Source organism: Lissotriton helveticus, chromosome 1_2 (assembly GCF_964261635.1).
Source record: "Lissotriton helveticus chromosome 1_2, aLisHel1.1, whole genome shotgun sequence".
Taxonomy (NCBI): Eukaryota; Metazoa; Chordata; class Amphibia; order Caudata; family Salamandridae; genus Lissotriton; species Lissotriton helveticus.
This window is the reverse complement of record NC_136058.1, coordinates 421,949,589-421,965,876: the sequence shown is the minus strand read 5'-3', so window position 1 is coordinate 421,965,876 and position 16,288 is coordinate 421,949,589. Positions and strand designations below refer to the sequence as shown.

General features: G+C 53.3%; 1 long non-coding RNA gene across 1 annotated transcript in view; it reads right to left on the bottom strand.

The window, feature by feature from the left end:
- Window positions 1–1,106: 1,106 nt before the first annotated feature.
- The window catches only part of LOC144807403 (uncharacterized), a 378,338-nt gene continuing 363,156 nt past the window's right edge, over window positions 1,107–16,288 (bottom strand). The window contains exon 3 of the long non-coding RNA XR_013606281.1: window positions 1,107–1,174. This is a non-coding gene — a long non-coding RNA (uncharacterized LOC144807403). The remainder of the gene's footprint in view (window positions 1,175–16,288) is intronic.

The following is a 16,288-nucleotide window of genomic DNA, read 5'->3' as shown; positions in this document are numbered from 1 at the left end:
TGGCCTCTACCAGGTCAAGTCTGGACAGAGCATACCCTGAGGTCAGGCTCTGAGCAATCTCTAGCCCAGGTTTAAGCAATAAATACCCAATCAGGCCTATGTTTAATCAGAGATCTGGCGTTCAGGAGATACCACGAAAAGAACTGTTTCATGGGTAAGGGTAGAGCTGACATGTTTCCCCTTGGGTTTTCTTAGCTCCCGCAAATGCAATGACTGTCTTACAGTTAACACACTCATATAGGCCAATGCTCACAGTTCATCGACCTGCACTGCACATCCTTCTAGCCTTCTTTCCTTGAAGCTTGAAGAGCTGTCCCCTCGGGTAAACAAGGGGCTTACCATGGTCTACAACAAAAAGTACAGCGTCCCTGGCACAAGGCGTAAACTTGGCACAGACGGGCACAGACAGGCGTGCCTTTGGCGCGCCTGCTGCGTGCGTTCACTGCGCGTCCGGCCCGGCATTTAGATTAAATAGCTGGGCCATTCAGGAACAACTAGAGCGCTGCCCATCGATCTGGGACAGGAAGTGGAGTAGAGCAGCAAGAGTGAAACACTCACTTCCCTCCACACAATTGGCGAGTCGTGGTGGATCGGGGAAGGAGCAAAAGACCCCCACAAGCCCCTGACCCCCCTGAGATGAAGAAAAAAAGCAGTAGTGTGCCTGGAAAGAATGCAGACATCCACACAAGTAAGCAATTAAATTAGTTTTTAAAATATTCCCCAATTAGAACGCACACAATGATTCAATAAAATTTTAAAATCACAGTCACTTTCTAAATGCAGTAGCAGCGCAACAGCGTGGCCCCTCTAATGAGGGTGAACCACCATCACGTGGTGTAGAGGAGGAGACAAATGTGATAATAGTTAAGGAACTGCTGGGCAAAACTGACCTAAAAAGGAACTCGGCCTGCAGTGCACCACCCAACATGTTCCAAGAGTGGAATCTGGCTCCATCATATTATTATCAGAAGTTTGATAACAACAAGAATACTGCACAGAGGGAGTCAAAAGTTGAAGTAAAGAGACAAAAAAAACAGAGATCAAGAAAGGGAAGAGAGAAAGAAGAAACAGGGGAAAAGGAAACATAGAGTTATAGGAATCCTTACCTGACAATTATTTGTTTTGTTCCCCCAAGGGTGGCAGCCACGCTGCACTGCCTGTCATCCCAGAATACCTTGAAAGGAAGTAAAGAAATAATTTTGCATCAGACGACAATCACACTTCATCACATTTTACAAATAACCGTCCTGGATTTACAAAACAACCGAGCCCAGGGAGAACCAGAGTCTGACTTCAGCCTCCTTTCACAGCTATTGCTGTGAATGTTCCACGATTAACCACCGTGGTCCCGCATGCGGCTGTTAACTGTTCAAGTTTCACAGCAACAGCTTTGAAACAAAGGTTTCAGAGTACCGGAGATGTTTCAACCCCCTCGGTCTCTGGGACACCGTTGTTTTATTAATTAACACATTCTGCCCTCATGGGGCAAACAGCGTAATGACCTTATAGTCAGCCATAGCAGGCAGTACAGCCCCTTAAAGGACCGCTCCCTGGTAAAGGCCCTAGCCTTTGGAGCTACAACAAGCTTCAAAGCTATATTAAAGGTTTCAAATAATTATTGAAGGCATAAACATGGGTACTCAGTCAGAGAAATAATTATCATAATATTTGCAGGAGGATCACATAAAGGTAACCTCTAAAGTATATCAAAAGCCAGAATTAGAAATAACTCCAGCTGTAAAGTCAATAGACAGACCACACACAACAAATGTGTGCTAAAATATAAGAATTTTTTTTATAATATCAAATAGCAAACTGATATAGAATCTGCTCAGTTAGGAATCAAGGAAAAGTTCTTAAGTTTTTAGACAGAGAGAACACATTATTGACATGGTTCACGATGAGGTAAAAATGACAGCAATCAATGAATGTCCATGAAAACATGGCACACCAAAATGTAATTTAATAAACCACACCTACAAAAGGAATAATTAATTGTGACTCTTCCCCAAAAAGCCACAAGTCATTTTACAAGGTAATTCCCTAACATAATAACTGGATACGTATACGTTTCTGGCCATTCATCATTGACCCAATTTGTACGGGAACATTTGCTGACAGCTCATTAGTTGTTTATTAAAAATGCCTACAACTTGGACTCCTTTCCCAAGAGGGGTGGGTTGGGCGCTCCCGTCAGTCTGACTGTGGAACGGGAGGCACATTTATTGATTGAAAGTGATGCTGGATTTCCATTTACTTCTTCTACAAAAGAGCCACTCTGGGTGACCTCTAGGACTGCACCAAGCATGCAACCCTTCTCCCGTCCCAGGCACCGTCATTGTGTCTGACTCAGTCCAGTAGAAACTCCTAGTGTAGATGCAAGTTGTGGAAAATCCTTATTAATCACAAATGGATTTTGTTGAAATTCTGAATTTGTTGAGAATTTGGCGTTCTATTCTGCATTGGGTTGTAGAACTATCTGGACAGAAGGCATGTTCCAGTATATCTGCCTTTGATTCTGCATGCTCGGCACAGAGGTCAGTTGGGCTGGGACCATTGACTGAGACATCCCATTCTGTACCATCTGATTCATGTTCCAGTTTCCCAGGTTCCTGCGCAAATCGCAAGGATCATGTCTTATTTGGCACATTATTAGCATTTGAGGTATTTAAATTGCCACTATTAGTAAAACCTATACCCTAAGCTGGCCGTAACGGGCTTCCGGTGTTTCCCCAGGAGGCTGGAACAATGGAGACCGATTGTTCAGTGCTGGGAAACATATTGGTCACTGGTCACCCCCCAGCAACAAAAGAGGCAGGGAGCTGGTCCGTCAAAATTGTCAGGCCTGGTTTGGGTTCCCAGTCCGGCCCTGACCCAGAGGAACAACATTTCATCCTTGCACATACTGAACATCATTACTCTGCACACCAACGCCGTGCATATCCAAACTCACACCAGCAACAAACCCAGAATCAAAATGAGAATACAATCCGTGAGAACCACTTTCGTCACCCGTTTGGAATAATTTTGTCTGAGACATCATTATTTTTATTCTGATCTTCTTCTGCTTAGTAATACAATTGTCACTAGTGTACTTTGGTTACAACAAAGTCTCATCCAGAATGTTGGTCTGCAGCCCCTCACATTTTGCTGGATATGAGCACTAATCTCTGGATGCAACGCTAAATGATGCGTCCTCTTTCACCCGGTCTTCGACTTTGCAATATTGTCTGTAAATCTGCATTAATCTCTTGTAATATATAATAAAATATTTTGAGGCGCTTCACTCTGTGGATATTCAATTGGCCAGTTTACAAACAACTTATACTCATTCCACAAATCTCTTGGCAAAACAATTAACAAACTTAACTCAGCTCTCGACCACCCTGCCTGGACGTACAGGCCTCATCTCCACTGCATCCCTCCTGGACAGGCCCCACCTTCTATGAACCACCCAAACACAGGACGGGCCACACCTCATCTGCGCCCCTGGACAGGCCTCTCCCACTCTGCACCCCTGGACAGGCCTCACCTCCTCTGCACCCCTGGACAGGCCTCACCTCCTCTGACCCCTGGACAGGCCTCACCTCCTCTGCACCCCTTGACATGCCTCACCTCCTCTGCACCCCTGGACAGGCCTCTCCCCCTCTGCACCCCTAGACAGGCCTCACCTCCTCTGACCCCTGGGCAGGCCTCACCTCCTCTGCACCCCTTGACAGGCCTCACCTGCTCTGCACCCCTGGACAGGACTCTCCTCCTCTGCACCCCTGGACAGGCCTCTCCTCCTCTGCACCCCGGGACAGACCTCACCTCCTCTGCACCCATGGACAGGCCTCACCTCCTCTGCACCCCTGGACAGGCCTCACCTCGTTGCACCCCTGGACTGGCCTCACCTCCTCTGTCCCTGGACAGGCCTCACCTGCTCTGCACCCCTGAGCAGGCCTCACCTTCTCTGTCCATGGACAGGCCTCACCTCCTCTGCACCCCTGGACAGGCCTCACCTCCTCTGTCCCTGGACAGGCCTCACCTCCTCTGCACCCCTGGACAGGCCTCTCCCCCTCTGCACCCCTGGACACAGGCCTCACCTCCCCATCACCCCTGGACAGGCCTCACCTCCTCTGACCCCTCGACAGGCCTCACCTCCTCTGCACCCCTGGACAGGCCTCGCCTCCTGGACAGGCCTCACCTCCTCTGCACCCCTGAACAGGCCTCACCTCCTCCGCCCCTCCTCTGGTCAGGCCTCACCTCCTGTGCCCCTCCTCTGAACAGACCTCTCCTCCTCTGCACCCCTGGACAGGCCTCACCTCCTCTGCACCCCTGGACAGGCCTCTCCTCCTCTGCACCCCTGGACAGGCCTCTCCTCCTCTGCACCCCTGGACAGGCCTCTCCTCCTCTGCACCCCTGGACAGGCCTCTCCTCCTCTGCACCCTTGGATAGGCCTCACCTCCTCAGCACCCCTGGACAGGCCTCTCCTCTTCCGCCCCTCCTCTGGACAGGCCTCACCTCCTCCGCCCCTCCTCTGGACAGGACTCACCCCCTCTGCACCCCTCTGGACATGCCTCTCCTCCTCTGCACCCCTCTGGACAGGCCTCTCCTCCTCTGCGCCCCAGGACAGGCCTCACCTCCCCTGCACCCCTGGACAGGCCTCACCTCCCCTGCACCTCTGGACAGGCCTCTCCTCCTCTGCACCCCTGGACAGGCCTCTCCTCCTCTGCACCCCTGGACAGACCTCTCCTCCTCTGCACCCCTGGATAGGCCTCACCTCCTCTGCACCCCTGGACAGGCCTCTCCTCTTCCGCCCCTCCTCTGGACAGGCCTCACCTCCTCCGCCCCTCCTCTGGACAGGACTCACCCCCTCTGCACCCCTCTGGACATGCCTCTCCTCCTCTGCACCCCTCTGGACAGGCCTCTCCTCCTCTGCACCCCAGGACAGGCCTCACCTCCCCTGCACCCCTGGACAGGCCTCACCTCCCCTGCACCTCTGGACAGGCCTGTCCTCCTCTGCACCCCTCTGGACAGGCCTCTCCTTCTCTGCACCCCTGAACAGGCCTCACCTCCTCTGCACCCCTGGACAGGCCTCTCCTCCTCCGCACCCCTGGACAGGCCTCACCTCCCCTGCACCCCTGGACAGGCCTCACCTCCCCGGCACCCCTGGACAGGCCTCACCTCCCCTGCACCTCTGGACAGGCCTCTCCTCCTCTGCACCCCTCTGGACAGGCCTCTCCTCCTCTGCACCCCTGGACAGGCCTCACCTTCCCTGCACCCCTGGACAGGCCTCACCTCCCCTGCACCTCTGGACAGGCCTCTCCTCCTCTGCACCCCTCTGGACAGGCCTCTCCTCCTCTGCACCCCTGGACAGGCCTCACCTCCTCTGCACCCCTGGACAGGCCTCTCCTCCTCTGCACCCCTGGACAGGCCTCTCCTCCTCCGCACCCCTGGACAGGCCTCACCTCCTCTGCACCCCTGGACAGGCCTCTCCTCCTCTGCACCCCCCTGGACAGGCCTCTCCTCCTCTGCACCCCTGGACAGGCCTCACTTCCTCTGCCCCACCGCTGGACAGGCATCTCCTCCTCTGCCCCACCCCTGGACAGGCCTCACCTCCTCTGACCCACCCCTGGACAGGTCTCACCTTCTCTGCACCCCTGGACAGGCCTCACCTCCTCTGCACCCCTAGACAGGCCTCGCCTCCTCTGCACCCCTGGGCAGGCCTCTCCTCCTCTGCACCCCTGGACAGGCATCACCTCCTCTGCACCCCTGGACAGACCTCTCCTCCTCTGCACCCCTGGACAGGCCTCTCCTCCTCTGCACCCCTGGACAGGCCTCTCCTCCTCCGCACCCCTGGACAGGCCTCTCCTCCTCTGCACCCCTGGACAGGCCTCTCCTCCTCCGCACCCCTGGACAGGCCTCTCCTCCTCCGCACCCCTGGACAGGCCTCTCCTCCTCCGCACCCCACTCTGCCTCAGCAGCAGGAATAGCTGAGCTCTCCTGATGTCACCATGAATGCCAGGATTAATAAATTGCAGGCGAGTGAGTTGGCAGCTCTCCTACCTGATCAGAAACCTGGCAAGGCTCTCTCCTCCTCCTGGGGCTGGGGGAGCAGATCTGGGGCCTGAGGGGGATCTGTGAGGGTCTGAAGATGGAGGTAACTGCACAGACAGATAGACAGGATTCCTTCCTCCTCTGCAGCAGGCTGCACACAGAGCACAGGAAGAAAGTGATGTCACTGCCGCTGCTGGTGCTGTCTCTGCCGCCGCTGACCCGGAAGAGGAAACCCTTCTCCTTTCATCCAATGTGCAGCTCAGTGGGTTTCATCAGCAGGCGAGGGGTCGCCCTCTGGTGGCCGCTGACGGAACCGCCGCCTCCAGGCTCCAGCAGTGAATACATTTCATGCAAACAAGCATTTATACCTATAAAGACCTGGGATTTCAGATGTCGCAGACGCAGTGATAGAAGTGGGCGGGGACGGAAGGGCACGGCGTGCCCCTACTTCTAAAAAATTGTTCAGTCTACTTCTTGCTTTCAAAAAAGCGTCCCGGACGGCAAGAATAGTCCAACTTTAAAATAATAACTTTTTTCTTTCCGCTTCCAGGGGCTGCTCGCACTTCTCTGTTGTACTCCAGAGGCTGCAGCAGCCCCCGACCCCCTGAGCTCGCACAGACCGAGGGCAGGCCATTGTCATTCCGATTGAGGCAGATTAGCCCTTTAGAATGACAATGCGCCCGCCCTCTGCCTTTAACATATCAAGTGCCCCTGAGATCTGAGTTGGTGATTAGAGAGGAGCTTTCCCCAAGCAGAGTACTGCGGGGAACTTGACACCTTTGTCAATGTTGTACACGGAGTGTAGTGAACTGGGCAGGAGCAGTGACCGCAGTGACCAGACAGAAGAGGCGACAGGAAAGGAGAGGAACTAGGGCAGGAGAGGTGTCGGGGCAGGAGAATTGACAGGGCAGGAGAGGTGACGGGGCAGGCAGGATAGGTGACGGGGCAGGAGAGGTGACGGGGCAGGGGAGGTGACGGGGCAGGGGAGGTGACGGGGCAGGGGAGGTGATGGGGCAGGGGACGTGACGGGACAGGAGAGGTGATGGGGCAGGAGAGGTGACGGGCACAAGAGGTGACGGGGCAGGAGAGGTGATGGGGCAGGAGAGGTGATGGGGCAGGGGACGTGACGGGACAGGAAAGGTGACGGGGCAGGGGAGGTGACGGGGCAGGGAAGGTGACGAGGCAGGGGAGGTGACGAGGCAGGGGAGGTGACGGGCACAAGAGGTGACGGCGCAGGAGAGGTGACGGGGCAGGGGAGGTGACGGGGCAGGGGAAGTGATGGGCACGAGAGGTGACGGGGCAGGAGAGGTGACGGGGCAGGAGAGGTGATGGGGCAGGGGAGGTGACGGGCACGAGAGGTGACGGGGCAGGAGAGGTGACGGGGCAGGGGAGGTGACGGGGCAGGGGAGGTGACGGGGCATGAGCTAGAGCAGTAACCGGGCGTGAGTGGTGAAAGGACAGGAGCGGTGAACGGGGCAGGAGCAGTGACGGGGCAGGAGCAGTGACTGGGCAGGAGCAGTGACTGGGCAGGAGCAGTGACTGGGCAGGAGAAGCGATGGGGCAGGAGAGGCGACGGGGCAGGAGAGGAGACGGGGCAGGAGAGGAGACGTGATAGGAGAGGCGACGGGGCAGGAGAGGTGACGGGGCAGGGGAGGTGACGGGGCAGGGGAGGTGATGGGGCAGGGGAGGTGACGGGGCTGGGGAGGTGACGGGGCAGGAGAGGTGACGGGGCATGAGCTAGAGCAGTAACGGGCGTGAGCAGTGAAAGGACAGGAGCGGTGAAAGGACAGAAGCGGTGAACGGGGCAGGAGTGGTGAAAGGACAGAAGCGGTGAACAGGGCAGGAGCAGTGAACGGGGCAGGAGCGGTGAACGGGGCAGGAGCGGTGAACAGGGCAGGAGCGGTGAACAGGGCAGGAGCGGTGAACAGGGCAGGAGCGGTGAACAGGGCAGGAGCGGTGAACAGGGCATGAGCGGTGGACAGGACAGGAGCGGTGAACAGGACAGGAGCGGTGGACAGGACAGGAGCGGTGAACAGGACAGGAGCGGTGAACAGGACAGGAGCAGTGAACAGGACAGGGGCAGTGAACGAGGCAGGAGCAGTGACGGGGCAGGAGCAGTGACGGGGCAGGAGCAGTGACGGGGCAGGATAGGTGACGGGGCAGGAGAGGTGACGGGGCAAGAGAGGTGATGGGGCAGGAGCGGTGAACAGGGCAGGAACGGTGAACAGGGCAGGAGCGGTGAACAGGGCAGGAGCGGTGAACAGGGCAGGAGCGGTGAACAGGACAGGAGCGGGGAACAGGATAGGAGCAGTGAACAGGACAGGGGCAGTGAACGAGGCAGGAGCAGTGACGGGGCAGGAGCAGTGACGGGGCAGGAGCAGTGATGGGGCAGGAGAGGTGACGGGGCAGGAGAGGTGACGGGGCAGGAGAGGTGACGGGGCAGGAGAGGTGACGGGGCAGGAGAAGTGACGGGGCAGGAGAAGTGACGGGGCAGGAGAAGTGACGGGGTAGGAGAGGTGAACGACAGGAGAGGTGACAGGGCAGGAGAGGTGACAGGGCAGGAGAGGTGACAGGGCAGGAGAGGTGATGGGGCAGGAGAGGTGATGGGGCAGGAGAAGTGACGGGGCATGAGCTAGAGCAGTAACCGGGCGTGAGCGGTGAAAGGACAGGAGCGGTGAAAGGACAGGAGCGATGAAAGGACAGGAGCGGTGAAAGGACAGAAGCGGTGAACGGGGCAGGAGCGGTGAACAGGGCAGGAGCGGTGAACAGGGCAGGAGCAGTGAACAGGGCAAGAGAAGGGAACAGGGCAGGAGAAGGGAACAGACCAGGAGAAGTGACGGGCCAGGAGAAGTGACGGGCCAGGAGAAGTGACGGGCCAGGAGAAGGGAGGGGCCAGGAGAAGGGAGGGGGCAGGGGAATTGACGAAGCAGGAGTGTTGATCGAGCATGAGCAGGAGTACTGACTGGACTGGAGCAGTGAAAGGGCAGGAGCAGGTGTTTCCCAGGGCAACTGGAAGGGTAGGGGGCCAGTTTAGTTTGGGGGGACCGGTTTTGTACAAGTGCAGGAGTTTTAAAAACACTGCAAAGTTATTTGTATATTCAGCAGGTTTCGGTCAACAATACAAGTGCCAAGATAACTTTGGTGATCAATGTACCGGCTGGAGAGAGATGGGAGCATGCTTTGTCTAGTGGCTGTTTTACTCATCTAAGGTAGTGCAGAGTGGTAATATGCCTGCTGCAAAGAACATGTACCATGCATCTCAAAGAGCAATATTTTATGTGCATAGTTCAGTGGGTACTGCTTTGTGTTCACTTCCCGAATGAAAGGACACTTGAATACATATGGCCTGGCAGTTCGGGCTGGACTGTTCACATTGGGCGCAGGATCAAGACTGATTTGCATATGGCTCGGTCCAAACTGGAATGGCATGGTGAGCAAAAAACGATGGATTTAGGCCCAGATCTCTGAACTGGGGTGAATGTATGACATTGTTCTGCATTCTGTCCATCAATTGTTCTTTTTGCATTTGTCACCCCGAGTGGGACGGGTATGCTCAGACAATAGTCCCGAGCTCTCCATGCCACTGGAATCAAGCTATCCTGGCTGATGAGGGCTGAAAGCCCGAAACCGGTCCTAGGATGCTTGATTCCGGTCCAGGAAGGACCTGGCCTGGCAGTTCGGGCTGGACTGTTCTCATTGGGTGCAGGATCAAGACTGATTTGCATATGGCTGGGTCCAAACTGGAATGGCATGGTGAGCAAAGAAACAATGGATTTAGGCCCAGATCTCTGTACTGGGGTGAATGTATGATATTGTTCTGGATTCTGTCCACCAGTTGTTCTTTTTGCTATATTGTGATTGAGCAGCTAGCTGGCTGACATGAATATGAAGGAGCCTTTGTGGGTTTCCTTGATTTTAGATTCTCCTGAAGAGTCCCTTTCTCTTCTGAGCCCTGCTTAACACATGTGTACATAAGGAGCCATGTATTCATGACCTCAATGTTTAAGACAAAAAATAATCATGGATTTCTGAACAATGAGAGTAAAAGCATTAAGGTAACATGTTGTTCCGGCTTATATTTCACATGCTTTACATAAACCTGTATTTCCTATGCGTGTTTGCTTTTTCCTGAATTAAACCTCAAATGAACATATCCATTCTTTTAATTAAATAATGTTATAAGCTGTAACTGGTCAGTGAAATGCTAAACGTACTAAAAATTGGTATGTTTTGCTATTTCTAGCCACACCCCTGACTCCGCCCACTGACTCAATCTTCGGTTATTCCCGCCCCCTGATTCTCCACCCACAGTTCCCCTACTTTTGTTTTCCCACTTCGACCACTGCACAGACGTGAATGTTTTCATGGGTCAGACAGTTCAAGTACAGAGCCTCACACTTGGTTGCTGCTGTGGAAAAGTATGTATAGCTTCACTTCAGATGAGCATCTTCCAAACACTGATATAAAGGGCTTAGGAGTATTTACAGGAAGGAGACACCTGGAAGAGACAGTCAGAATTTCAATGATTATAACTGTATTTCAATGAATATATCTGTATTTCAATGAATATATCGGTATTTCAATGAATGTATCTGTATTTCAATTAATATATGGGTATATTGGTCAGTTTTCCAATTAAACTAGGCAGTTCATTTATATTTTTAAATCATTTATTTGCAGTTTTTCAAATCCACACGTCCTAGATAGCAAAGTAAACAGAGGTAAATACCATGGAGTGTAAGACACCAGATCAGTGACAATGCGGCATAGGTCATGTGTCAATGCGACAATTGAAGGAACAGCTTATTTCTAGGTTTCCTGTGCGTGTGGCTTATTCCTTATATTTATTACGGTTTTATATCCTCGAACAAGACTGAATTATAGGTTATAATTAGGTTTTGAGTTTCTGGTTTAAGAGCACAACGGTCACCTACAATATTAAGATAGCGGTCTGTTAGACCTGTCAGCCATAGGGTAGTCTCCCCTACATTTTTGCCTTTTTGCCTCCCATTTTTACCTTACCTTTTGTTGGACTTAGGACTCTGGGCGCCTCACCATTGCTAAACAGTGCTGAGGTGCAGGTGCTCTCCCCTAAAACCTTGTGAGGCTGGCATATCTGCCACAAGCCACTGCTACCGCAGTAAGGTTTAATCCTCCATAGGCTAACATTGGGAACCTCCCCTTATGGGATAAAGTCTGTCATGTTTGGTCTTGTTGGACTCGTGGCTGGGAACCCTTTTTCAATGATATATAGGGTTTGGGCATTACTACGCTAGGGATCCCACTTTTATAAAGGGGACCTTTTCCTGCCTACACTTAGATTAGGCTCTGCAGACTCCCCCCTCCCCTCTGCATACTGATAGCCTGCCTGGGTTGGGAGGTGGGAGTGGTGATTCACACCTTCTTCCCTGGGATGAGCTGTGGTGGGCTTTCCACTGTAGCCTTAACGGCCTGTCTCTCGTCACTGTGACAGCTAGGTCACGAATAGCAGTGAACATACCAGAACTCCCCAGACCCTTCCAGAGACTTCCACCACTTTCTAGCCCCTGGACTGCAGAATATATAAGGTGAGGGTCCTGGCTCACATTCTTGTTACACTGCTGGACCTGGAAGAATCCCTGCTGGAGTGAGGACTGCAGCGCAAGAGGATTGCCACTGGGAAGGAGGCTGACTGCTCCAAGGAACTGCTGCCCCACAACCTGCTGAGCTGCCCTACTGTCTGCTGATCCTGCCCTGCATGGGAGACTGCAACATCACCACCAGAGTGTCTCCACAACATCCCAAAGGAACTACTTTTCTTTGAACCACATTTTAAAGAGTCTTCAACCTTTTAAAGATTGCCTTTTTGGGACTCACCCTTTTTAAGCTAAAGGAAACTACCTGTCCTTGGACCACAGCGTTTTAAAGACTGCCCTTTGGAACAGCAACAACACTCTCAAGATTTGCCCTGCAACGCTGTGCCTGCCCTCAGCACTGCTTCCCCGTGATCCTCCCGAGGGCTCTGTGATTGCCTCTGCTTCTGGCGCAAGCCGACTGAAACTGGCCCTGAGGTCACCGCCACTGGGACCGGAGCGCGCTGTGTAGCGCTGAGAAGCGAAGCGCTGTGTGGCAGGAGGCTCCGTCGTTGCCCCGGACTTGGAGGCACTGTTAAGCGCTGTGCTAAAGGAGCGCTGTGTGGCCGTGACCCCCACCCGTGCAGCGCCTGCTGAGCCCGAGGCCCCAGGGGGAGAGGAGCCTCGCACCCGCGCCCGCAACCACCACCCCAGGTAACGCCTCAGTGCAACCAGGCTGCTGCGAGGGGGCAAAGTGCGGGTTGGTCGGGTACCTGGAGTGTGAGCTTTGTGCTTGGCTGGGAACCATCCTTCCTTGACCGGCCTATGGGGAATAATTACTTGGTAATTGACACTGGGGCATTTTTTAGCATTATCAGCAGCGCCTGGGCAGCCGCACTTCCTACGCTGGGAGACTCATTTCTATGAGAGGCACACTTATTACGCTACAAGGGAACTTTGGCCTAAGAACCTGCCCCCAGTGAATTTTGACCATAAGAACCTACCTCAAGTGAACTTTTGCCATCCAAGGACGCTGTGAAAAAGACATTGGAGTGGTGTGGCTCACTGGTTAGAGGCGGCAGACCTGTAAGCAGAGAACGGCCCGGGACCAGGGTTCAATTACCGACGCGGCAGGGTCGTGGACCAGGGTCAGTGGACTCGATAATTCTCGCCTCGGTGCCTACTCTAACCAGGGATCATACTCGGCAACTCTGGGCTTAGCTTGCCTCATCTCTACAACGGCCCCCCACATTCACTGGGGATGCCTGGTTTCACCTTGGAGATACCCAGTAGGGACCATCTCACAGGGATAGCCAGGACGGGTTCCCCAGCGGTCTACAGCGCCACGACGCCTCAGGGCAGCAGTGCGCTTTACAAGACACATACATTTACATTTACATTTACATTACCAGCAGGAGCCCTTGGCACACCTGAGCTTTTGGTGATTTGTTCAGGCCTGGGAACTGGATTCATTCTTATTGGTTATTGATCTTGCTTGGAAACTTGAATCCTTTTTATTATTGATCAGGCCTGGGAACTGGATTCATTCTTATTGGTTATTGATCTTGCTTGGAAACTTGAATCCTTTTTATTATTGATCAGGCCTGTGAACTGGATTCATTCTTATTGATTATTGATCTTGCTTGGAAACTTGAATCTTTTTTATTATTGATCAGGCCTGGAGCTGGATTTACCTGGTTTTGGTTCTCGCATAATTTTTAGATAAAGAAATTCTTATTCTTATACAAAACTGGTGTGGTGTTCCTTTTGTGAGTGTTTTTACTGTGTCATCGCCGTTGTGTGTTGCACAAATACTTTACACATTGCCTCTGAAGTTACGCCTTTGCTGCTCTGCGCCAAGCTACCAGGTCGGAAGCGGTGGTCCCTACTTGGACTAGGGTGCATACCCCTGCCAACTAGAGACCTCGGTTCTAACACGGTCTCTTCCAGGATTTGTTTTTTTGTTTCCAGTAGCCACCATCCTCTCTCAACAAAGATTCACTGACAAAAAATAAAGCAATTTATCTTTGAAACAATTAATTCCTAAGATACAGATAACAAGTATGAACCAGAAATTTCTCACACAGTTTGCATTGTATCATAAAAATTAGTGGGTGTTACTGGTCTGAAGAACAGGGGAGGGGCATTTCATTACTCGAAAATATTCTACTCCTTCACATAGGCCCCTATATCACAGTATGCTTGTCATCAATACACCATCTCCTTCGACATCGCCACCTTCCCGGAGAGCTGGAAGCACGCCGAACTCAGCGCTCTACTCAAGAAACCATCAGCAGACCCTACCGACCTCAAGAATTACCGCCCCTTCTCGCTGCTCCCGTTTCCGGCCAAAGTCATCGAGAAGACCGTCAACAAGCAACTGGCCGCCTTCCTCGAAACGAACGGCTCCCTCGACCTCTCGCAGTCTGGCTTCCGGGCCAACCACAGCACCGAGACCGCCCTGATCGCAGCCACAGATGACATCCGAGCCCTGCTCGACAACGGAGAAACAGCGGCCCTCATCCTCCTGGACCTCTCCGCGGCCTTCGACACTGTCTGCCACCGCACCCTAGTACAGCGCCTCAGCAACGTCGGAATCCAGGAGAAGGCACTGGAGTGGATCACCTCCTTCCTCACCGGAAGGACACAGAGAGTCCGCCTCCCCCCGTTCAGATCCGAGGCCACCGAAATCATCTGCGGCGTTCCTCAAGGCTCCTCGCTCAGCCCAACTCTCTTCAACGTCTACATGAGCCCCCTCGCAGCCATCGCACGCCAGCACAACCTGAACATCATCTCCTACGCCGACGACACCCAGCTGATCCTCTCCCTCACTAACGACCCCGCCACCGCCAGAGCCAACCTGCACGAAGGGATGACAGAAGTAGCCAAATGGATGTCGAACAGCCGCCTGAAACTGAACTCAGACAAGACGGAAGTCCTCATCCTGGGATCCTCACCCTCCGCCTGGGACGACTCCTGGTGGCCCCCCGCCCTGGGCACCGCACCCAAACCGACGGACCACGCACGCAACCTGGGCTTCATCCTGGACTCCTCCCTCTCCATGACCAGACAAGTCAACGCCGTCTCCTCGTCGTGCTTCCACATCCTGCGAATGCTACGCAAGATCTTCCGATGGATCCCCACCGAGACCAGGAAGACGGTCACCCAGGCCCTCGTCACCAGCCGTCTGGACTACGGCAACTCCCTCTACGCCGGAACCACCGCCAAACTCCAGAAGAGACTCCAGCGGATCCAGAACACCTCAGCACGACTCATCCTGGACATCCCCCGCCGCAGCCACATCTCCGGACACCTGAGAGACCTGCACTGGCTCCCGGTCAACAAGGGAATCACCTTCCGGCTCCTCACCCACGCACACAAAGCCCTACACAACCAAGGACCAGGATACCTCAACAGCCGCCTCAACTTCTACGCTCCAACGCGCCAGCTTCGATCGATCAGCCACGCCCTCGCCGCCGTCCCCCGCATCCGAAGAGCCACCACAGGAGGAAGGTCCTTCTCCTACCTGGCCGCCAAGACTTGGAACTCCCTTCCGACCCACCTCCGCCTGACCCAGGACCACCTCGCCTTCAGGAAGCAGCTCAAGACCTGGCTGTTCGAGCAGTAGCGGACCCCCCCCCCCCAGCGCCTTGAGACCCTCCGGGTGAGTAGTGCGCTATACAAATGCTCTGATTGATTGATTGATTGATTGATTAGCGAGTGTGTCAACTCTTTGTAGCATTGTCATGCAAGCAACCTTGAGTGCCTCGACAGTGGCATTAGTTCGGACGTGCATACATCAGAGCCCTCAAGCCTCACTCATCACGAGTGACACTAGCACATTTGGAGGTCGGTCTGAAGTCTCACTCAAACCTGGCCCATTCTTCAAAACTATGGGGATGAACTAGAACTTCACAAGTGACTACTCGGCACAGAGCAGACCCTCTGTCCCACATTTGGTGGCAAAACCTTTCTCATATTTCACCATGAGTACTGCACACAGTTCAGTAGAATGTTACATTGAATGTCTATTTTAGTGATACTTGGTTGTCAATCGTATCACTTTGCATGTGTTCTGATCATGTCTATAAATTCAGTAATGTCTCTTCCTTTGAATTTGTCAAAGTCAAATGTTAAGTGACACCACTCCCTGTGTCTTTTTTTATACCTCAATTCTCTATTGATTTTTAATATACAATGAGCATATTACAGGGATGGAAGTTTATCGATCCAGTAGAGTCCAAGATACTGTGTAAACTAGAACTTGTGAGAAGACATTGAAAACAGGAAAAACAATAAATGAAATAACCCCTCTAGATAGAGGTGATGTGGCTCAGAAAACGCCCAGATGATCAGGGAAGGAGGATGAGGGATAACACGAGGCGAAGGGACATGGGAACAGGAAAAAAACAAATGTCAGGGTGCCAAGCCCCAAGGTCTCCCCCAAAAAGCCAACTCCCACTACGAAGGCCATAGCCAGATAACTGTTACAGTGGTGGGTTAAATCCTGGAATACTGACATTTTGTGAAGCAAGGTCAGACGGGCCATCAATTGCGGTGCCACCCCTAGGTTGGTCATCAAGGTATCCCAAACGGAGCCCCAGTAGCACAAAGCACTGTACAGTCCGCAGGAAATGTAAAATGTCACAGGCGAGTGCGCCACACCTTCAGCACCTCCAGCACTTGGAATCATCTGC